Below are 24777 nucleotides of genomic sequence, written 5' to 3'. Positions count from 1 at the left end.
GGGATAACTGGTATCTATATTCAAGAATCTGAGTGACTTGCATCAGAATTTTGTAAGCAGGCTCTCTTGTAGAGTGAAAGTGTTTGCTTAGTATCCTAATAATGAACAGAAGGCTGCCAGCTGCTTTACCTTTGACTGAGCCTATGTCATAATTCCATTTCATGTGCCAAGAAACAGCTATATCCAAGAATTTGTATGAGTTGGTCAAATCCACTTGAGACTCGCTTATGTAGTAGTCATATGTTACTACGTTTTTGCATTTTGTAAAGTGTACTATTTTGCATTTCTGGATATTTAAAGCAATTTTTCAAACTTTACACCACTTTTTACTTGTCCAAATACTCAATATACCTTAAAAATGAACATCTGCTTTTCTGTTATTTTACTTGGCTCAATTTGTCCTTTTTCCTTTTTTTCCTCAAGCTACACCTCAACCTATGAAATATGTCAATACAGTCTTAATTTTTACACACACTGTACCCAACTATTGGGAAAACGCTTGGACTATTTCTATTGAATGTGCTATCAGTGAATTATAATTGCAACACATACTTTTTTCATAACCTATTTTTCAATCACTTTGGTGTTGAATAGTTGTAGTACTTTATGAATTCATTAACACCTCTAGTAAAGTATAAATACAATACTGGTATCAGTAGGGAGAAGTATTTTCTGCAGAATAACTGTTCAAAACATACCACTTAACATAGCACTAATCAGGCTAAAAAAATATAAGCTGAAAGTAGAGCCTAGTTTCTAGTGAATAGCTTCAGGTTATTATGATAACAGTTTACTATGATTTCCTCAAACTGCAGACTGAATGAAATGAAAACAATACACATAGGCCTATACGCTATGAAAAAGAGTGTTATGAGCAGTAAATGGTGTGATATGAGTGACCAAAATATGTCACAGAAACTGCAGGCCACTTGAAAATGGACTATACATGTACTGCAGAAACTTAGGTATTAAATATTTCCAAAATTTCCAAAAATATATTTGTCTATACAATCTCGGATATGGCTCCCCTAGAAATTGCAAAGTTGGAATTGAAGAGAGGGTATGCATTCTGTGCAACTTTTCCATTAATATTCATGATGAGTCTTTTGTCAAGCACAATTGCGGATTCATGGGAATAAAAGTGCATGCACAAAAATTGTCCACATGTTGTCTCACTGTGCAAGGATTGCTGTGGAACCCCCTTTTTTGTTGAAAGTTTGTCCTGTGTTGATTGCGATGAAAAGCTGACAGAAGTAGACACAAATATGACTGTAAGTAAAAAAGTATCTACATAACAGAGGTCCTTACAAGAAATATAGAGAGATGACAATATTATGTGTGCATATTTCACATCAGTGTAAGAATTTAGATTTTCTGCTTGGGAAACTGCTGTGATAATGCTGACAATAGCATTTTGGTATCTGGTAACTGGCGACTTATATACCGGGTTGAGCTATTTCTTTTGCATTTCAAAACAAAGTATTTCAATGATTATTCCAGATATTGAGAAATATTCATGGAAAATCCTTAGACACTATATGAAGGATCATTTACATTTTATTTTATAAAAATGTTGTTCACGAAACTTCAATCAGAAAAGATTGCACGTAGATTAACATCCTCGAACTCAAGAATTTTGGGACTATCATAACACCAAAATCAAGTAGAATGGAGACCGTGTTTTACAGTTTTGTATTTTTGGCAACATCAATGTCCTTCATAGTAGTTTGTTGAGGAGCTACAAATAGGTCATCATTTCTTTTGTTCAGATGTCAAGCTACTTGGTTGTCGTGCTGTGAAGTCACCACGGTATTAATATTCATCTACAGTTTTCATATAGCTACATTTTTCAAAAATTTGAACCAATGGTACAATGGAAGAGCAGTCAATGATAAAAGATAAGCCAATCGCTCCAGCCAACGCTTGCATGAGAGACACTGTTTTTACAGGAATAATAATGTACAGAAAGTTCTTGTTGAGAATCTGAATTATTTGGGAATAAAGGAGATCTCTCACCAAAATGCAGAGGCACTGTGTCATGGGTAATGACACAAACAGAATGTACAGAGCTTTGTTAGCTTTTGAAATGAACTTCCTTTTTTGAGTTTGTAGGGAAAACAGGCGCACAAACACACAAACTCTCACTCACTCACATGAACGTGCCTGGATCCCTACATTGTGCTCAGTCAACTGAGCACAATGTAGAGACACAGGCATATGCATATGAGTGAGAGTGTGTATGTTTGTGCATGTTTTCCCTACAAGCTTGAAAAAGGAAATACACTCCACTAGCTAGCAAAGCTCCGTGCCTTCTGTTTGTGTACCTATCAATGACGCAGTGCTTCTGCTTTTGAGTGAGTCATCACCTTTATTCCTAAATAATTTTTACAGAAATATAATTCTGTGACAGTGTAAATGGCAAGGATAACATCACAGCTGATGCCCTCTCAAGAATGTCAGAAGGAGGAGTGAAGTGGAAGAAAAACCATCCTCTCTCTCTCTCTCTGTGAAAACAGGGAAGAGTCCTGGTGATGACACCTTAAATGATATCAGATTCCAAGAGTTTAACGTACTTTGGGGTCACGCAATCAGTGCTGTCATACTCTCTCATTTGCCACTGACTATTGATGCAGCATGCCTCATCTCTTGCCCTGTATATCTACAGGACAAACTACTGTTGGGCAACAGCTTGGACCCCAGAAAGTGAAGTTGGAGGGAATCAAGCTCGTCTCTCTCCCCAATTCACAAGAAAAAACCACAATCTCCAGACAAGATATTACTAGTAATTCATGCAGCTGCATTCAAGGTAGCAGAAGAAAATACAGGAATTTGACGGCTGACTTACGCTACACAACAATGTGTAAACGCTGTTGAGAACAATGCTGCACTAACTTGAACTGAGGTGATTTGAGAGAAGATTTAGAGGATGGTTTCTGTAAAAACTTATGTACCACAGCTTATTTGTTTATCGAATGTTGTGGTATTTTAGTTGTGTACATGTTGTACGTCTGATGATTATAAATGCATTAAAGAGAGAGCAGTTCCTGATTACTTCTACAATAATTCTTAATACCCATTACAATTTATTTTGATTTAAATATAAATATCAGGATGCGTAACATTCAACAAAAAACTGTGTAGCAGAATTGTTCTGAATCAATAAATGTCAGATTTATAAGGAGTTTCTCTCTCTCTCTTTTGCTTTGTTTTACCTGTAGATTTTAGTAAGTTACTACTTTAATATTTGTGTGCTACATATATGTTTATTATGCATGAATGAAAACGCAAATTGTTATGTGAAAACAGAAGAATGATTTAGCCAAACTGAAATCGAACTTGGAAATTATGCCAAACTCATAGCTAACGAATTTTTCAGATTGAAAACTGTTATCTTGCTTAAATCATGCAGATAACATTCTTTGAGCAGAACTTCTGTATAAATATTTTAGTCATAATGCGTGTCATCGAAAAGGGAGCCAGTTTTCGTTGAAGGAAAAAAAAAAAAAAAAAAAAAGCAAGTTAATGGTAAGGGAGGGAAATGTTCACTAGCTAAGTGAAGCAACTTCTCTATTTCGTACTATTGCATCCCATATGAGTTTTTCCCTGAGTTCCAAAACTTTATAAATTATTTCCCTAATTTTTCCTAATTTGCCTGGGGTAAATATAATACAGAACGAAATGCACATTGGCCCCGTCTGCCTGCCGTCTGCTGAACAGTGCAAGACATTTGCAACAAATCCGGACAGCAATGCGTGTTTCCGCATGGCCTCCATTTCGAGAAATTTTCATACTCGCATGCGTATTCGCTGTTGGCTATGTACGTGAATTGCAAGCTGAACAGAAAAAAAGGCAATCGTGTGGATTTTGGATACATTGTCGTTTTGTCTTTTCGTACCTCTTGCAATCAGGGAGGTTAGAGCGGAGGTAATTTTTTTTAATTTTTTTTTAATTTTCGTTTTTTTTTATTTTTTATTTCCATGGTTCTGATCGTGTCTGCAATCCAGCAAAGAATATCCATGGTCCATCTAATTCAAAATCGAATGGCTACATATCACAGCCACGTCAATGTGAAAGCTGCAGCACTTTACGATACACGATATCATATGTGAATACGTTATGAGCAGCATTTACTGACATCCCGGATATTAGGAAGTGATGACTGAATCGTATCTTGATGTTACAAAAGACATTGACAATTTGTACAGGTGCACTTGAATATGAAATTGATATTTCGAAAAAAATATTGTTCTATAAAAAGGAATAAATAAAATAGTCGTTTCACAGCAGTACCGTAAGTACTTTTTAAAAATATATGGCCCTTCAAATAATTAATCTTATACATATATTGCGAGGCTCAGAAGAAAGTAAACAAATAAAAAAAGATAGTCCCACATATAGCCAAGACTGTGGCCAAGCTAAACGAGCATGCCAATGACAGCACATTATTTGTATATGGATTATGGAGTATTGAATTGCTACGTGAAATTTGATTGGCTACCGTACTGCCATCATCTAGTGCATCTAAAAGCCCGCGACAGTTTAACGTTACGTTTCCTAACAAAAGAATTTTGTCACTGACCTTTTTTTTATCCTACTCTTTTTGTAACTAGCTGGTAGACACCGAAAGAAAGTGTATAGAAAGAAAGTGTATGTAATAGCCACTAAATCCAGTATCCATACTTCGGTTAGCATATAGGATGTAATTTTACAGTGCAGTGCAATATTTATACTGGGGTCAAAGTCTTTGGTAAGTTCGTCTGTTCTACTTAAAATTATTAAACGACTCATCATTGAAAAACTAGTACTTCTTGAATTCAGGACAGATATGATTTCTTTTATCGAAACGTAATTTCACTTTTACCTAGAATGCAAACTGTCATTTTTCGTGACCAAAAACTGGTGTATCTGTTTCACATATATCTACTACGGTATAATAGTATAGATGCGATCCGTATTAAGCATAATATAACCAAAACATGGGCAGTAGTAGGATTTAGTGTATATACATATAGTTACGGCCTACAGCTAGTTTAGCACTTAATGAAGGACACGTTGAACAAATGTAATTCTTTCCTTATGCTGTTATATTTACTAATGGAATGATAGAAAATTAACTGTTTGAAGCTCTCAATTACACAACTACAGTACTCATTTAATAAGCTCTTTTATTTAATTTTTTGTGCCTTGGGACCTTGTCACGCAATACTGGGTGCGATATTAGTTAAAACAGAAATGAGTAGTTAATGGGGAACTGGACAGATATGGCCCATGAAATGGAACCACTGCAGTACTCATGTAGACTGATATGGGGGAATACAAATCACAATATCTAAACCACATAATAAACACAAGTCTTCCTTATAAAAGCAATATGTGACATTTTCTTAACTCGAGTAAAAATGTCATTTTAACAAAAAATGGTTCAATGGCTCTAAGCACTATGGGACTTAACATCTGAGGTCATCAGTCCCCTAGACTTAGAACTTCTTAAACCTAACTAACCTAAGGACATCACACACATCCGTGCCTGAGGCAGAATTCGAACCTGCGACCATAGCAGCAGTGCGGTTCCGGACTGAAGCGTCTATAACCGCTCGACCACAGTGGCCAGCTTCATTTTAAGAGACTGTAGTATTTCTGCAGAGAGTAGAAGTAGTTTATGAAAATAACAGCCTTCAACATGGCTTTGAAAACAGTGCAGCACAAAGGATAACTTTCATGAAAACATAAGACTCAACTTAAATAAGAAAGATAAACTCATATTGCTGCAGGAAATTGAAGAGATTAAAAGATTTTCATTAATTTTATTTGATGTGCTATGCACTGCCTTTTTTGAATTTTAGGTGCCTTGGGACCTTGTCACGCAATACTGGGTGCGATATTAGTTAAAACAGAAATGAGTAGTTAATGGGGAACTGGACAGATATGGCCCATGAAATGGAACCACTGCAGTACTCATGTAGACTGATATGGGGGAATACAAATCACAATATCTAAACCACATAATAAACACAAGTCTTCCTTATAAAAGCAATATGTGACATTTTCTTAACTCGAGTAAAAATGTCATTTTAACAAAAAATGGTTCAATGGCTCTAAGCACTGTGGGACTTAACATCTGAGGTCATCAGTCCCCTAGACTTAGAACTTCTTAAACCTAACTAACCTAAGGACATCACACACATCCGTGCCTGAGGCAGAATTCGAACCTGCGACCATAGCAGCAGTGCGGTTCCGGACTGAAGCGTCTATAACCGCTCGACCACAGTGGCCAGCTTCATTTTAAGAGACTGTAGTATTTCTGCAGAGAGTAGAAGTAGTTTATGAAAATAACAGCCTTCAACATGGCTTTGAAAACAGTGCAGCACAAAGGATAACTTTCATGAAAACATAAGACTCATCTTAAATAAGAAAGATAAACTCATATTGCTGCAGGAAATTGAAGAGATTAAAAGATTTTCATTAATTTTATTTGATGTGCTATGCACTGCCTTTTTTGAATTTTAGGTGCCTTGGGACCTTGTCACGCAATACTGGGTGCGATATTAGTTAAAACAGAAATGAGTAGTTAATGGGGAACTGGACAGATATGGCCCATGAAATGGAACCACTGCAGTACTCATGTAGACTGATATGGGGGAATACAAATCACAATATCTAAACCACATAATAAACACAAGTCTTCCTTATAAAAGCAATATGTGACATTTTCTTAACTCGAGTAAAAATGTCATTTTAACAAAAAATGGTTCAATGGCTCTAAGCACTATGGGACTTAACATCTGAGGTCATCAGTCCCCTAGACTTAGAACTTCTTAAACCTAACTAACCTAAGGACATCACACACATCCGTGCCTGAGGCAGAATTCGAACCTGCGACCATAGCAGCAGTGCGGTTCCGGACTGAAGCGTCTATAACCGCTCGACCACAGTGGCCAGCTTCATTTTAAGAGACTGTAGTATTTCTGCAGAGAGTAGAAGTAGTTTATGAAAATAACAGCCTTCAACATGGCTTTGAAAACAGTGCAGCACAAAGGATAACTTTCATGAAAACATAAGACTCATCTTAAATAAGAAAGATAAACTCATATTGCTGCAGGAAATTGAAGAGATTAAAAGATTTTCATTAATTTTATTTGATGTGCTATGCATTGCCTTTTTTGAATTTTAGGTTTTTTTTTTACCATTAACTAGCTGCAGGCTGCTCATCAGTTGCACATGTTACAGCATCAGTATCTAGAAAGCATGCTGCTGCACCCTATAGTCAATATTCTGGCAGAAATATCGGACATCTAGTTACTGGTATTGCACAGTTTATAAACCAAAAAATTTATTGTGTTTTTTTATCAATCCAATGACAATTCGAAAAAGCAATTGGTTGTATGTTATAGCCACACATATAGCCTATTTAAACCACCGCTATAATTCTCCAACCACTGTGAATATTGTGAACATATAAAGTAATGTTGAAGTGGTTCCCGTAATTATCACTATGACTAGATTAGCCCTAATCGTAATTTACTGTTAGTGTACTTAACATTATAAGGTAGAGAGTAGGGGGATTTGTTGTTAATCTTGCAGGAAATGTATTCATTGGGAGGGAGGATACAGTGAGGAGAACGACGTAAGTGGTGACCTGGACAAGGTAGCTTCCTTGACTCATGGCACCACTGTTCACTTTGTGAGCTTTTCATGCGCCATGATTGGCCACATGATAATGGAACTGTGAGGCAGATTACTGTCAGGTAGAGATGGCTATGATGGCAGCTGACTTTATGCTCTAATACCAGTCGGGACTATCAATAGATCGGGTTTCACTAGGCATGGTATATACCTAAACAGTACTGGGAAGGGCAGATTGGTAGAGCTGTTTCATGGTCAAGTACCTGTTGCCATGAATAGGAATAGCAGGTCTTGTTTGGGATAAATCCAGACAATAGGTCCCATACCTAAATGTATCTCCAGCAGTCTAAAAAATTTTGAAATAATCACTTATAAGATAGATACCCACACACCAAATGACACACATACTACATTTCATAAAGAAAAAGAAACTGCTGGAAAAAGTAATATGGGGCATTTAACAGAATTAACAATCCTTCATCAAAACATGTAATTAACAAAAAATAAAATACAGCAGTCTTTGACCTGCATAGTATTTTGTGTCATTGATCACTGATTTAGAAATGTAGAAATCCAGCATGCATTTCACTGTGTGAAATGACGTGCACTCTTACTATGGGACTACTCCAAAAGTTAAAGGATCATGTATTTATATGAGAAAAGTAGCATAGTGTAAATCAAGACATGACATTTGTACAGTAACTGAAGACAAACACTTTGAGATACCAGCTGTTGAATTAACAGGGCTTGACATCACCAAGAAATTAATCTTTTTGTGTGTGTTCGTGAATCACCCGGTGGTTCTGTGGACACTTTGTTCAATAAATTTTGAGGAGTTTTAGATCAAGTCTCAAGAACAAAAGTCAACATAATTTTGTGTGGAGACATAAACATTAACACAAAAATCATAAATGAAACTAGCAGCAGCTTCATAAATATCTTTTAGGGTTTTGGTATGCCTGTGTTGGTATGCTGTGCAACATGGGTTACTACCATAACTGCACCAGTAATTGACTTTGTGATCACAGCAGGTAATACCATAAATTATCTGGGAGTACGCATTAGGAGTGATTTAAAATGGAATGATCATATAATGTTGATCGTCGGTAAAGCAGATGCCAGACTGAGATTCATTGGAAGAATCCTAAGGAAATGCAATCCGAAAACAAAGGAAGTAGGTTACAGTACGCTTGTTCGCCCACTGCTTGAATACTGCTCAGCAGTGTGGGATCCGTACCAGGTAGGGTTGATAGAAGATATAGAGAAGATCCAACAGAGAGCAGCACGCTTCGTTACAGGATCATTTAGTAATCGCGAAAGCATTACGGAGATGATAGATAAACTCCAGTGGAACACTCTGCAGGAGAGACGCTCAGTAGCTCAGTACGGGCTTTTGTCAAAGTTTCGAGAACATACCTTCACCGAAGAGTCAAGTAGTATATTGCTCCCTCCTACGTATATCTCGCGAAGAGACCATGAGGATAAAATCAGAGAGATTAGAGCCCACACAGAGGCATACCGACAATCCTTCTTTCCACGAACAATACGAGAATGGAATAGAAGGGAGGTAGAGGTACTCAAGGTACCCTCCGCCACACACCGTCAGGTGGCTTGCGGAGTATGGATGTAGATGTAGATGTAGATGTAGAAATGTGGACAGAGAAAACTATGGTGTAGCTGTAGAAGATATTTGATTATTAGACCATTTCTTTGAAGTAATAATAGTAAAATTGAGTGTGGAAAAAAACTCCTAAACTACAGGCCTACAAAATGCATATTTCAGAAATTGAAATAAAATATTTTTAAAGAGAACTAGCAGACCAAACTTGGGATGAAGTATATAGAGAAACCAATTCTCTACTTTATCAACCTTATTTAAATTGAACTTTGACGAGAGGTTTCCAAAAGTACCTACATCAGTATCGATGTCTCACAAAAACAAGTGGATAACAACAGGTATTAAGAATTCTTCCCAAATCCTTCAGTACCACATTTCTGTGAAAAAAAGAGTCATTATGAAGCAGACTTCCAAAATTTCTGTCACATGTGGAAAGATATTTATAGGAAGGCAGTGACTGCTGCAAAAAAAAAGGAATTTGATGACAAAATAATATACATCACAGTGAATAAAAGTAAAGCAGTGTGGGAAGTCATTACAAAGGAAACAACGAGGGACAAACAAAGGCATAAGAATGTATTGATAAGGAAAAGGAATAAAATAACAAATGATCCACGCAACGTAGCAAACTATGTGAATGAGTATTTTTTAAGTGTTGCAGAGACATTACAACAAAATTCCCAAAAAGCAATAGATCATGTATAAATAATTATACACTGATTACAATAATATTATTATCAACCTCAAAGCATGCAGTCAGTAAATCTGTACAAAATCTAAAAAATAAGAAGCCAATACGCTCAGATGAAGCACCAATGTCTGTGCTGAAACAATACATACAGAATAGACTGGCTGCCTTAAAAAATGTAATATACACTACCACTCATTAATTTTAATACACCCAATAAATGACATCTAGTTCTGTGTAGATAAGGTCTAATACCATGGGTACAGTTGAGGAAGCAAAGGAATAGTACAATAGTTGTACAAATTTCATGATTTTTGTTTGTGGTCATCAAGATACAATTGTATCCAACAAACAATGTTGCGTACAAAAATGTTATGCACCTATCTGAAATGTTTGTTTACCTATTTGCCAACAGACATTGCATTTGGTGCACCTGTGTTGTTCCCTGTAGTGATGTGATGTCTGCAGCGAACGGCAATCATTGCTCCAATACACAACATGTAGCTCCTGCACATCAATTCCTTTATGACATTTAAGTGTGCACATCGCTAGTATGGATTCACGAGTGGAGATGTCCATAGAAAAACGTACTGCAATTGTAGCAGTTAGCCAAGCAGGTTTATCTATTTGCCAAATTGCGAAACAGTGTAGTGTGTCTATAGGGGGAGTGCGATACACCTATCATCGCCAGAAGACAACACATAGCAATATGAACGTACCATGACCAGGATGACCTTATAAAACAACTAAAAGTGATGATAAATATATCAGAATTACGAGTAAGAGAAATAGATTCAAAACAGTGCCCAAAATATCTGCAGAATTCGTAGAAATGAACACAACAACAACATCTGTTGCTGCAGTAAAAAGGAGACTGACTGAAGCCGGCTTGAAAGGATGTTTCACAGCAAGAAATCCTCTTCTAAAGCCCATAAATAAGCAGAAGAGAATTGAATAGGCTAGGAAACATCGTGACTGGACATCGGAAGAGTGGACAAAGGTGTTATTCACCAATGAATCAAAGTTTGGGATTTTTGGAACCAGAAGAAGAATATTTGTTCGTTGATTTGTAGAGGGAAGTGTAGCCCAGCATTGTGTTCTACCTACAGATAAACACGATGGAGGTTCTGTTATGGTTTGGGGATACAGTTGGCGACATTGTGAAAATAGAGGGATGTATTAATCAGAAGCAGTACCACTGCATACTTCAGTATCATGCAATACAAAGTGGATTGCACTTAATAGGGAAAGGGTTCACCTTACAACAGGATACTGACCCAAAACATGGGTCGGCATACTGTACGACAAACATTGCACCAATGGAAAAACAGAAAGTACTGAATGATATGGTATGGCCGCCCCAAAGCCCCAATTGTAATCCCATTGAAATGGTCTGAGATGAAGTGGACAGACATATCAGGGAAGTTAATATATCCAGCAAGGAACATCTCTGGAATATTGTTAAGGATGTGTGGAATCATATAGATTCACGATACCTACAAAAACTGACTGACCAAATGCCTCAAGTTTGTGAGGCAGTCATTAAATCCAAAGGAGGATACTTTGATTAAAGTAAAATATAATGATTGTGATTGTATTATATATGTGGAAGTTAATATAGTTATATTTCATGAGAAATAATGTTTGATTTGTGTTGTAAATCTGAAATACCAGGATGTACTGAAATTAATGAGTGGTAGTGTATGAATCATACACATCAGTTAAAAGTGGGGAAATGGGACTGTTAAATTAAATGTAGGTGGCACCTCTACGACGTACAACAAACATAGAATTCCTAGAAATGAATATTAATTATCCTTTGAAGTGAATAACACTAACAAACAGAATGCCATCAGCATGTTATGCCCTTATGGCCCTAGAGTTCTGTCATCAGTGTATAACAGACAATGTCTTTAATTTAAATAATATTCATATGTGGTATCAGATCTTAGCTATAAAAATCTTTTCTGGGGAAAAAATGCACAAAATGTGAACACAGTTTTCAAACTGCAGAGAATAATAACCAATAACAGTAGTCAAGTTCATCATTGAGATCTGATTAAAACATTGGGGATTTTAACTACGCCATGTGTCCACCAATCAGCCACACATGTCGAAAATAACATTGATAATTGCTGCACAAACAGCTATGTCCATGACCATGGAATAAGAGCTTGGCTGAACTTACATTTACCAAGAAAGAAACTCAAAACAACATTTTCTACCAAAGAATTAAACTGTACAATAAATTTGCGAAGAAGATTAAAGAGATTACTAAAGAAACTTCTTTAAAAGGCCAGTTAAAAAGTCCCTGTGAATCAGTACATTCTACACATTTAAGGATTTTTCCGATAACATAGGAAGGGGGGGGGGGGAGGTTGGTTTGGAAAATATGTAACACATATAAATAACAATAGTGATAGGAGAACACACATATAAAAAAAGTTTTATGTTTGCTAGCATTCAGAGCCATTATCTTTTTCTTCTGGCAGAAGGGTTGAAGGGGATGGAAGAGGGCTGAAGAAAAAGGACTCGAGAGTTTTAGGAAAGACAGTGGAGTTTGGAAAAGTTACCCAGAACCCTGGGTCACGGGAGACTTACCAAACAGGATGAGTAGGAAAGACTGATAGTTGGAGACTGTCCGGTGCAGTTCCCAACAATTTATACATGTGTTCTCCTGCTGCCACTTGGTGAGCAGAATTTTTATCTATCAAATTACATTATATTGTCAAATAGTGGTAATAAAATACATACCATTTCACATAATACTTTCACATTATGTTTCTTTTTTTTCTGGAAAACATAACTGCAAAACCTATTCAGTGTATAAATACTGATACCTTATCCTCTGTCTGAGCTCAGCATCTTATTCTTATTATATAGGGATGTTGACTCAGTTTTTCAGGCTAGGAAAACGGAAGTTGCAGTACACAAAATGGAACCAGGCATTGTCGCTTTGGTCCTGAGATCAGCTGATAGTGCATTTAGTATTTTATTATGGAAACAGTGTGTGTAGCATGTGAAGTGACTGGGAGTGAGAAATGAATACACAGTGTACCATACCACTATCCTTTTAATTTATTAAATAACTTCTTTGTATAACAATATTTTGCATGAGGGGTAAACTAAATGAGGTAGAGCTGTTTTAAACAGACTGGTCTTGTATTCAGCAGGGTGGAGGCTCCAATCTACATCTGGTCATCCTGATTTGCGTTTTCTGTAGTTTCTCTAAATTACTTTGGGAAGATGCAGGGATGGTTCCTACTATAAGACCAACTAACTGTCCAATCTTTGTTAAGCTCGACCTGTAATTATCTAATAACTGTGTACATAGATCAGTTATTTTTGTTGTTATTAAATTGTAATACCAAAACATGTCCAACATCCTTGAAAAAGTGATCTATGGATAAATAAAACTATAGTTCAATTAAAATTACTTTGTGACTGACGTTTCAGCGAGCTGTGTGATAGGGGCCAGCTGCCATCCAATTGTAGTTTTTTCTCATGTGCAACGTGGTAGCTGTGTTCATGTTTTGTAAGTAAATGCAGTGCATTGTGAAGCGCGATTGTCTGGAAAGTGGAACATTGCTCCCTGCCACTGAATTCTGTCGATTACAAAGTAATTTTAATCGGAGTATACTGCTGCTGCTACTACCACCGCCACCACCACCACCACCACCACCACCACCACCACCAAAATCAATGATTCCAAAAATATTGTTTCCTACATACATGTCACTTTTTGTTTCTGCCTAGATCCCTAACACTTGGGTACGGTCAGCATTAAAGAACTGCAGAGATGTATGCCAATTACAACATGGTAATTCTTCCATAATGAGCATAAAGCAGCTTGGTTTATGAGGGATGAAAGCAGAGTGAGAACTAGTGCAAATTTCTGTTGTTTAATTGTATCTACGTGTCATCCATCACTCTTTCAGGTGAGTAGCTGCCTGTCCTCAATTTTTGTTTTGTTCATCGTATGTCTGTTACTTTTTCAAAGCAGTAACACACAGACAAGTGAAGGGGTTAAGATCTAGCTTGTTACTACAATAGCAACTAGAAAGTGCAAAAGTTACGTAAGCTTGATTGTGAAAAAATATAAGACTTTGAAAGTCCCAAAATTTTTTTTACAAAATGTTACTGATGATTACAATTATCTGTGAATGTTATAAAAGGATGAAGAAAAACCAAACAGAAAATGAAACACATATAGTTGTGAAAGTGATGGAAACATCAGAATGAGTGCAGCATTCAGTTATCTTTAGCAAGCTAAAGATAACTGAAAACAACAGTAGAACAATGATACAACAGTCGGATGTGGCCCACGTCATGAGATTTGCACCTTCATCTTTAAGAATATGGACTCGGCAGCTAGAAGTTTTATCTTCCGGGAGTGTTTGTCTTTTATAAACTGATCTAGCACTTTAAAAAAATAATCATCGGTCCATGCTGCATGTTTCCACATATTGGTTCACCTTTTTTATTTCTTTGTGATGATCAAAGTCTCAGAGACAGCTATCAAAAGTATTATGCAGTTTGTATGACACTTGGATGATATATGGGATCTAAGCTTCTTCTTCTTCTTTTTTAAAAGGAACTTTATGAAGTAGGTCATAATATAATTACTAAGGACATGAACAATAACTGAGATTGCACATTCATTGTAGCTTGCCTATAGAACACCAGAGATCAATGACAGTCTAATGCAAACTCATTTTCATGTGATAGCAGCATCAAATCATCCTGCTCCATATTATGGCTTTGAATATTGGAATTGTTTTATTTATTTATTTATTGGTTATTTATTAATTGGTTCCAAAGAATGTGAGATGCTCACACATGTAGAATGAGAAAGTGTAGAATAATAACAACTAGCAGTCACAATAGAAGGTGATTCTATTTAATGCATGACCATGTTTTGAGCTTGTGCCGATCTTCACGTGGTTTACATTCAATTATGTGTTTCAAAGTTCAATGTTGGAGGTCACTGTTTAAATAAAGAAACAAATAATGAGATGATGACTAAATAGACCCATCTGAAACAATTGGAAGTTGCTAACTGACATGCATTATAAAGTATTATAGTACCTACACACAGCTTGAGTATGCATGTCATTTCCACATTACATTCATCAAAAGTTTTACAAAAATATCTCTGTCTTTTTCACATTAACTGTATTAATATTATAAATCATGGTAAATATTGATGCTTCCATGATATGGCTTTGTTACAGCAGATGTTAATAACTTCAGAAGCACTTTCATTCAGAACACAAAATATGTTTATGTGATGAGTAATATATGGTTAATGTGTAAAAAATTGAGGTATTTTTGTAAAAAATATGTTAAATGTAATGTGAAAATTCTGTAGAAGTAAGTGTGACAACAATTTGGTGCTGATTGGATACATAAAAGGACAGATGCTCTCATTAAATGATTCATTGGTTGGAGTTTGGTCAGCTGCACTGCTGTAGGGCATTAAGCTATTGCCACTGGCCAAAGTACAATGCGTTCTAACCTTGCAATCTTGACTTAATTCACAGCTAATGGGAAAGTGTGGGTCTACTGAGAAATGCACCTTTAAGCTTCTTTATCTCCCTGCAGGATGCTGTTATCCACAGTGGCATAGGCATTGCCCATAGGGCCTCATGTGAGGCGACCGTCATGCATTTTTATTTAAACAGTGATCTCCAGTGATGAGCACTGAAACATGTAATTGAATGTAAATCACCTGAAGATGGGCACAACTAAAAAATTGGTCGTACATTAAATAAAATCAACTTCTATTGTGACTGGTAGTTGTTATTATTCTACTCCCTATAAAGGAACAGGCACAGCATTCAGCTGCATCCATTACAGATAAAATTCACTAAATGAAAGAGCGTTTTCAGTAATTGTAGGAGATGAACTTATCTGGAGGCATCCCCTTTGTTGATCACCATGAAAACAAAATACATATGTTACCAGCTTCCAAATGAAACAGGAAGTAATTAATGAAAAAAAACCTGTTCTCCATTAACATTCAGTGTACTGCACAATGTTATGTTTCTGTTTTTTCAACTGCATAACACTAAATACCAGTCACTGGTGTTCGTCAAAACAACTGACAGTCCTCTCCGATCCTTCTGTATGCTATTCCTATGATTAACTGTTGCTACAGTTTGAAAACAACTGACGAATTAATATTTAATATTTTGTGGTTTCCCAAAAGCATTTGATCAGTACCTCACCAATGCTTGTTAAAGAAACTGTGACCATACAGGATATCAAACAAAATTTGTTTCCGGATTGAGGATTTCTTGGTAAGCGGGGAGTGACAGTCATCAGCAGATGCAGAAGTAACTTAAGATGCACACCAAGACAGTGCATTGAGACCCTTATTTGTGTGTATGTGTGTAAAAAAATTGTATATTAGTGAGCTGGGAGATAATAATAACAGCAAACTCAGAATTTCTGTAGATAATACAACTGTTTATAATGACATACATACTGTACTATCTGAAAATATTCACAAGTATCAAGACAGATCCTGATAAGATTTCAAAGTGTTACAACGACTGGCAACTTGCTTTAAATGTCCAGAAATGTAAAATTATGCACTTCACAAAATGCAAAAATGTAGTGGCCTGTGACTACAATATCAGCGAGTCACAACTGGTATCTGTCAACTCATACAAATAAATATGTTTAAAAACTTGTGGGGGTTATGAAATGGGATAATCATGTAGGTTCAGTTGTTGGTAAATTATGAACTTTAATATGTGGTAGCAATGGAGGTACCTTTTGCCATATACTGCATGGTGGTTTGCGGAGTAGAGATGTAGATGTAACTGCTTGCCTACTTTGTCCAAGTCAGACCTGACCAGTTGTCAAACCCTCTTGCATAACAATTAACACCATAAAGCAATATGAATAACTTCAGAGTTGAATATATTAGATGGAAACATTCCACATGGGAAAAATATATATAAAAAACAAAGATGCTTTAACTTACCAAACGAGAAAGCGCTTGTATGTTGATAGACACAATAAAATACATGCAATAAAATAAAAATATTTTATTGTGTCTATCAACATACCAGCACTTTCTCGTTTGGTAAGTTAAAGCATCTTTGTTTTTTATATATAACTTCAGAGTTGATATGTCTTTTTCCACTACCACAGCACCAGCTCTCAGGAACAGACAATTTTTAATCAAATCCCAAACAAGGGTTAAATATGTTCAGTAAATAAAAGGCCTCATGTGTATGCAAAATACATGCAAAATAAATGTTGTGAAAGACTACAGAGGATATGTTGAAAGATATTCAACAGTAATCTGAAAAAGATGAGCTGGATATTACATTGTACTGGGATCAAGGTTATGACAATGCCGCATGAATGTCAGGTGTGCAAATGACAATGCCGCATGAATGTCAGGTGTGCATGGAACAGTACAACAAAAAATTTGAGAAGTCAATCAAAAAGCTCTGCTCAGTCCCTTAGCTGATCATCTCTTAAATCTTTATCGAACTCGTGCATTCTCATGTGTTCCTTATAGTGTCATCTGTTTTGGAATGGTAGAAAAGCTGTACTTATTCAGTCTTGTCTTCTTCATAAAAATGGGAATTATTTGTAGAAAAATCAAGAAAAAATTCGAAATGACTGTCTGATACATGCTGAAATGCTCATTACAATTCAGTTAAAGCCATAAAAGAAAACATGGAAACAACTGTGAGCACTTTGGAAGATATACTGGATTCATCACAGGTGAGCCTACATACAAGGACTGCAACAAGCTTGCTCATCCCAGCTATATGTGATTTTACATTTTTGACTTATATTAGCTTTTAGCACACTATATTGGAGAAAGTAAATTTAGTCCAACCATATCTACAGTCTCCAAAAATTATCCGGGTAAAGGACTCACCAAATTAAAAACCTGAATGAATGACAGAATGAACTACAATTATAGACAGTGCTATAATTATTGGCACTAAAAATGCAGTGATATAAAGATTCACTTTGACAAATGAGGAACAAGGTCGGTAAATAAAACAAAACCAGGTGAACTAGTTCATGATGCTGGATTACCGATTCAAGAAGAAGTTCGTCTATCAGTGCTTGAATGCAAAGACCAGTTCATACACCAATTGTCACAATGATACACTGACTTGAAAGAAATCACTAAAATTCTCCAGATTGTTGAAACAAAGTTTATTTTTGATGCTCCTGATGACACTCTGGCTGTAGCACTGGAGTGTCTGGTAGAAGTTCATGATGCATTTTGTAAAGAGTACATATTGAAAGAAATAAGAGTATTGTATGCATCTGTGTGCAGCTGATGCAAGTGCACATGATGATGCTAGAGGGACAGCTCAAGAAATCCACAAGTTCATAATTAAATGGGACTGCACTCATTCATTATGCTGTACATCACTTAGAATCCAATACTTCTTGACCATTTGTGTCGGAGTCACATCAAACAAGAGAATTTTTTTTTGAAACTGAAACTAATAAACAATTATCTTCACTCTACTGTGAATGAAAACAATTTGCCAATCTATCCTTTTTACCAACTGAAAGAAAAGTTTTAAATGATATAGATTTCTACAATGTTATTGAGAATTTCAGTACAATAAAAGCACGAAAATGTGTGCTGTAATTATATCAATAACAATTACTATCTGATTCTAAGGTTACGAAACTGATGTTATACTCATAACTGTACAAGCTTTGTTTCCAGACATATAAAATAAAAGATAATTTTCTTATTCTATTCTTTATTATTTCTTTGCACTCTTATCAGGTGATTGCTGTGCTCAATGCTGATTTGTATTCTAAGTTTCTCACTTTTATGTTTAAGTATGTACACTTCTGAAAAAAATGCAGCACCATCAAGGACAAATTCATTTTATTGGCAAGTGAGGTGACAGGTAGCTCATCATTGTGAGAGTTTTTGATAACAAATTCAGGCTAAATGAAACAGGCATATACGAGAGCTATTCAGAAAGTAAGGTCCGATAGGTCGTGAAATGGTTACCACAGTGCAAATTAAAAATATTTTATTTGCAACAGTTTGCTGCACCTTCTAGCTACCTCTCTACGCAGTCACTGCACCAACTTAGACATTTTTTGAAGCATTGCACCAATTTTCCAGTGCTCATGCCATAGAGTGCAGTTGCCTGTGTTTCCTGCCACTTCTCTACGCTGGTCTGAAGTTCGCCGACTGTGCCAAAATGTTGCCTACATAGCCAGTGGTTCACGTGAGCTGAGATGATCATCAGAGGGAGCAAAGTTTGGGCTGTATGATGAGTGACCAAACACGCAGAGTGTCCTCAATGCCCCTTCATTTTGTAGCCAAGAATTGTCATGAGGAAGGACTGCGTGACAGGTACATATGTATGGTTGCATGAAATCAGGCAACACCTCGCAGAGGGGACCTCCACTTGGTGGAAGACGTTATTGTTCTATGCGTCTTCACAAGCTCACAGTGCCTCAAAACTGAAAAGGGTGACGTCACGCGATCGAGAGGCATACTAGAGACACTTCCCAACGCATCTGCACAAAGCTTCATTGGATTTTCTCTTTGTTTCCATTTCACAACCTGTCAGACTTTACTTTCCAAATAGTCCTCATAGCAGTAAAGGATGCCCAGAAAGTCTCATCAATAAACGGTGCACCCTGTTTCCTCCCCCCCCCCCCCTCCTCCCCACCCCCACAGCATCAATCACAGGCATAGATTCTGGCATGCAAATGATCAAAAGATGCCAAATGGCATCTTGCAATAGACTGTTGCAAACATCTTGCGCCTTTTGTTGCAATTTGGCAATGGTTCTTGCAGGCTCTGGAGACCAAATACTGTATGTTCTCAGTTCTTCATGCACCATATGAGTTTAGTTGGCAAGAGAACTGATGATTTTGCTTTTCAGGGCAGCTCCTGTACATCATGAAGAGCACGCTTTATAGCAGCAGGCAGATGTGCACTGTCCTGCTGAAAAAGCACATCACCTTCCTGTCGAAGATCTGGCAGGAGTACGGGAATAACAGCCCATGCTATGTAACCAGCACTGGTTATTTTATGCTGCAGAAACACCAAATGTGACCATGAGTTTTAACTGATAGCCTCCCAAACTATGAAGCCAGGGATGGGACGTAGTGTGCCCTGAGAGAATAAGCAGCTCACTAAGTCTATGCCCTACACGTGTATGCCCATCACTCGCATACAGACAGAATGTACTTTCATTACAGAAGGCAACACAGTGCCTTTCCACCCTCCAACCAACTATTTTATGACACTAGAGTAGCCATGCTTGGTGGTATTGTAATGTCAATAGTAGCCTGGCCAGGGGCATACATGGCCTTAATCATTCTGCAAGCAAACGGTTCCCAATGGTCTCTGGTGATACAGAAGGTGCACCATATACCTGGATTACATCCCTGGATGATGTTCCATCTGCCAATGATGCTATCAGAATGCGTCTTGACACATGTCTGCTCTACGTGGACATTGAGAACCTGGTCTGCATTGTGAGTGAGTTTCACAGACCACTGCCAAAAGCAACCATACACTGCCGACACAGTGTGCCCAACACTTGCTGCAATCCATTGATATGTCCATCCAGCTTCATGCAAGGCCACAAATCAACCTCCATCAAATGGCTGATATGATGTTTGGTTTGTTGGCTGCTCAACTGCGTGGTTATCGGTGCCTGCACAAATTCCAAATCTTTACTCAGTCCAATCTTGCCACTTTCATGAATGGTGATGAGGATGAAATGATGAGGACAACACAAACACCCTGCCCCACGTTGAGGAAATCCCCAACCTGGACAGGAATCGAACCCGGGACCCTGTGATTCAGAGGCAGCAACACTAGCCACTAGACCACAACCTGCTGACAATCAAATGGATGAAATGGTTCAACATCAAGAATATGTACTCATTGGTGGAATGTGGTTGTACCCTACAATGAATGTTGCTGACACTGTTCACCTCTAAACTCAGTATATTTACTGCCTGCAGAGGAAAAACACAGAATGCACAGACAAGCATCCTGAACACAATTTAATTGCCAATGATCGTGACAAATGAATCACTAACATTACAACTCTTCAGTGTGCCTGTTCCCTGGTACAAATGAACACAGTCATTGGGGGTTTACATTTTTTTCTGGCAGCATAAGTTAGAAGTACTACAGTGCAGAATACACACATTATAAATCTTTGATCTTTTTGTCAGCTGTTACATCTGCGTTATTCATATTTTACAAAATATAAATACAAATGGCATTGTTTCTGAACAGGCTGGAGGCCTCATTTAGTTTTGCAACCCCAAGCCTCCAATGGTCTTGTCTGCCACTGTAACTGAGCATACATGGGTTTATGTATCTAACCATAATTTGAAGAAGGCAAATGAAGGAAGCCATTTGTGGGGAGGGGGAAGAAAAAGATGTGTAATATTATTAGAAAAAAGCAAAGGCAATTTGGAAGATTAGCAGGTGTGAAGTGGATAACGTTGTTAGGGAAATATGAGTAAAATAAGGAAATGACAACAACCTGCCTATAGAGGTCTGATACATGGTGCACAGAAATATGTAGTAGAAAATAGTTATCAATAGCTTTTGAGCTTTTGCTCTTTTTCTAATAAGAGCTACATAGACACCCTAACATACATGATCAGGTTAGTGGTGAGATGTCACGAGCATGTATGTTTAGATTTCTGTGCGGTTATGTGTGTGAATGTGTGTACTCTTAATACAAAAAAAAGCTAGTGTTAACTGTTACATTTTTCTGTATGCCATATACCAGTCCTCTACAACTAAATGGTTGCCTTTCCCTTGTTTTACATATTTTTTCCATCCAGGAATTTACAGTTTTGTAAGGGAAATGATATTCAACATCTGTTTACAGTAGAAATGGTACAGATGATATTAAATTCAATTCAGTGGCTTCTAAATCCAATAAATTTGTGTTAACATTGGATAAAAACATGCAGACAGTAAAAGTACAATCAAAAGTAGATCTATTAGACTTACTCAGACAGGCTTCACCACCAGACAACTGTGTTGCCAAATATCTGTTAGAGAAGTTATAATCGGTCCATGCTCAACAGTGCGCAATAGCAATATGTTCCAAAAAGCCACACATGAAAATGTGATTTTTCAGGGGCTCAGATCTCAGATTCTATTAATCACAGAGGTAAGGGGTCAAGTGTTTTTGATAGTTACCTGTCGGAAGTACACATATCCTAAAGTACATGATCAAAATGTAAACATTGCACACTCCCTCCAGTCCCAGCAAATTGAACAAATCGGTTCGTTCTTTTGCATTAGGTGTGATTTAGGGTAGACCTTATGCAGCTTATAAATAAAGCAAAGCAGTCCCTGAAAAACAATTAGTTTTGGGCACAAAAAGTACCAGTTGTGGGGAGGGCCACATCTTTATTTTCTATTTATGGCAGATTGTAGATTTTTAGAAATTTTACCATATTTTCTTAAGAAGTGAACTTTGAAAATTTTTGTGATATAGTTATCTGTTACCAAGATACAGAGGTTCAAAATTACCATACTTATGAACAAAACTGCAAAAACCGGTTTTTAGTCCTTTTTGCATCATGGGCCCCATAGTAACTAACCATGGCACATGGCTCAGATTTTAACTGTATATTCCTTAGACATTTATCTAGAAATGCTATTTTAACATTTTTTAAGATCTATATCCATTATCAAGACATATCCAAAAACCATTTTTTTTTAGTACCAAAAGTACGAATTCTGATGATGGCCACTTCTATAATTTGTATTCATGGCAAATCATCAAATGTTTTACCATATGTTCTTAAGAATAGGTTCTCATGGAACCTTGAAAAATTATTTTTTATAATTATCTGTTATTGAGATCCAAAGTTTCAAAGTTATTGTACATATTGCAAATAAAATATGCTCATAACATTCAGTCTGAGATGTAAATGTAGTATTAACAGACTTAGTGAACTTGTGGCAAGGGTTCTAGGCTCCTCATAAGGGTTCTAAGAAGATCTCCAAACTATGTTTTTAGTCATCGTGATTTTTATGAATAAAACTTAATGCTCTGTATAATGGGCAATTCACGCATTGTCAGATATGCTCGAAGTGTACTGCAGTGACAAAAAATGGGCTAAAAAGGACCTTAACATTCCTGAAAAGAACTTAAAATGATTGCCAAAAAGACTGCAAATTCAGTAAAACATTTCTAATAAAATTTTTACCCTTTAAAGATACAGATCATAAACCAGGTGTTTTCGATGAATTGTGATTGATGAGCGAAAGATCCAGAAAAATGTGAAGCAAACAAATTTGTGTTTTTTAACTGTGTGGTCTTCTGTGGTTGAAGTCAGTTGACATAAAAGTTTCTTGAGTATGCTACTTCATCACAATGTAAAAAAACTATACTGGAGAAACCAAAATTTCAGCCAGTGTTACAAATGTCTTCTTCTGGGTGTATCAGTTGATTCAGTACCATACCCAGAAAACTATCATGTCAATTTTGTATTTTCCTTATATTACACAAACTTATTTGTTGTTTATGTGTGTCAAAGTATATAAATGTCTCAAAGTATATAAATAAACCATCAACACTTTAATGACTTACACAATTCATTTTATATAAGCAGCACACCCTGCTATATCATGGAAAAGGAGGGAACCAGCAGAAAAATGCTTCTGTCAGAGTGCAACAAAGGTGACAATGTTCCTCATTAAAAGGCTCTGACAGGAATGTGGGGAACTAGCTGAGTCAGTTCCTATTCCCCCTTCCTCACCAAAAATTTTGGTATGCGAACATATTCACTCTTTTATGTGCTGAACAAGAGTAGCAGAGAGACAGTAACAGTGTAAGAGAGAGGAGAAGAGCTAGTGGAAGAGAATGAGAAAGGAGACAGTGATAGCTGTACAGAAAAACCAGCAATGAGAGAGAGAGAGAGAGAGAGAGAGAGAGAGAGAGAGAGAGAGAGAGAGAGGACAATAGCAGTGGGAGTCAAAGAGAGAGAAGACACTGGGAATCAAAAATGCAGATGAGTGGCAATGATAAATAGGCTTGGGAGATCTGGACCCTTCCAGGCAGGCGAACTTTAACATATAGGTGCAGGGAGGGGGGGGGGGGGCACATTTTGGATCAAAATTTTTAAATGCATGGGTACGGGGAAAAAAAAAAGATGGAATGCCAGAATTTATGAGCTGCTGAGGTATGGTGGAAACAACAGCAGTGGGAAAGAAAAAGGAGACAGTGTACATGAGGGAGGAGACATTGGCCGTGGTATGTACTGTAAATCAATGGAAGAAAAAGGATACAGTGGGAGAGAGATACAACGTATACAGGCAGTGGCAGTGAGAGAGAGAGGTGCCTAGTATGAAGGTCTAACTTCAAAGAGAAATTGTGTAAAAGAATTTAGAGTTATCTGTGTTAAAATAGTGTGAACATTATGTTATTATTATATATATGTATTATTTTTGGTGAGGAAGGTGGAATGAGGATTGAGGTAGTTGGTTCCTCACTTCCCTGTCAGAGTCTGTTAAAGAGGAAATTATTCATCTTTTCTGTGCTCTCAAGGAGCATTGCTCCACTGGTAATCATAGGGTCATGAAAAGCTGTAACCCTTTCGGCTATGATGATGTTTGGACCAAAGTCTTATACTGACCTGGTAGTGCCCTTTCAAGGAAGAGTGAAGTATGCTGTAGAACCACTCATATATAAAATTGGAGACAAGCAAGTGCCTTCTAATTATAGACCAGTGTCCCTACTTCCTGTATTCTCAGACACATGTGAGAAGGTACCTTACAATAGAATACAGAACCTGGTTTTTGAAAACAATCTTTTAACAACAGCTCAGT

At 36.9% G+C, this 24777-nt stretch overlaps 1 protein-coding gene and 1 long non-coding RNA gene across 3 annotated transcripts in view; one reads left to right on the top strand and one right to left on the bottom strand.

Annotated features, from left to right (window-relative positions):
• The window catches only part of LOC126480242 (trithorax group protein osa-like), a gene marked incomplete at its 5' end in the record, with an annotated part of 286292 nt that overhangs the window by 42650 nt on the left and 218865 nt on the right, over positions 1 to 24777 (bottom strand). The window lies entirely within an intron of this gene.
• LOC126462222 (uncharacterized) overlaps positions 4144 to 24777 on the top strand; it is a 51808-nt gene continuing 31174 nt past the window's right edge. Inside the window, exons 1-2 of one of the 2 annotated variants that reach the window (XR_007585954.1) lie at positions 4144 to 4291; positions 13686 to 13867. This is a non-coding gene — a long non-coding RNA (uncharacterized LOC126462222). Of the gene's footprint in view, positions 4292 to 4543; positions 4748 to 13685; positions 13868 to 24777 lie in introns of those variants that run through there. The other variant, XR_007585955.1, reaches the window with a different exon arrangement.

This window comes from Schistocerca serialis, chromosome 1 (assembly GCF_023864345.2).
Source record: "Schistocerca serialis cubense isolate TAMUIC-IGC-003099 chromosome 1, iqSchSeri2.2, whole genome shotgun sequence".
Classification (NCBI taxonomy): Eukaryota; Metazoa; Arthropoda; class Insecta; order Orthoptera; family Acrididae; genus Schistocerca; species Schistocerca serialis.
Note: the sequence above shows the minus strand (reverse complement) of the source record. Positions and strands in the feature narration are given on the sequence as shown.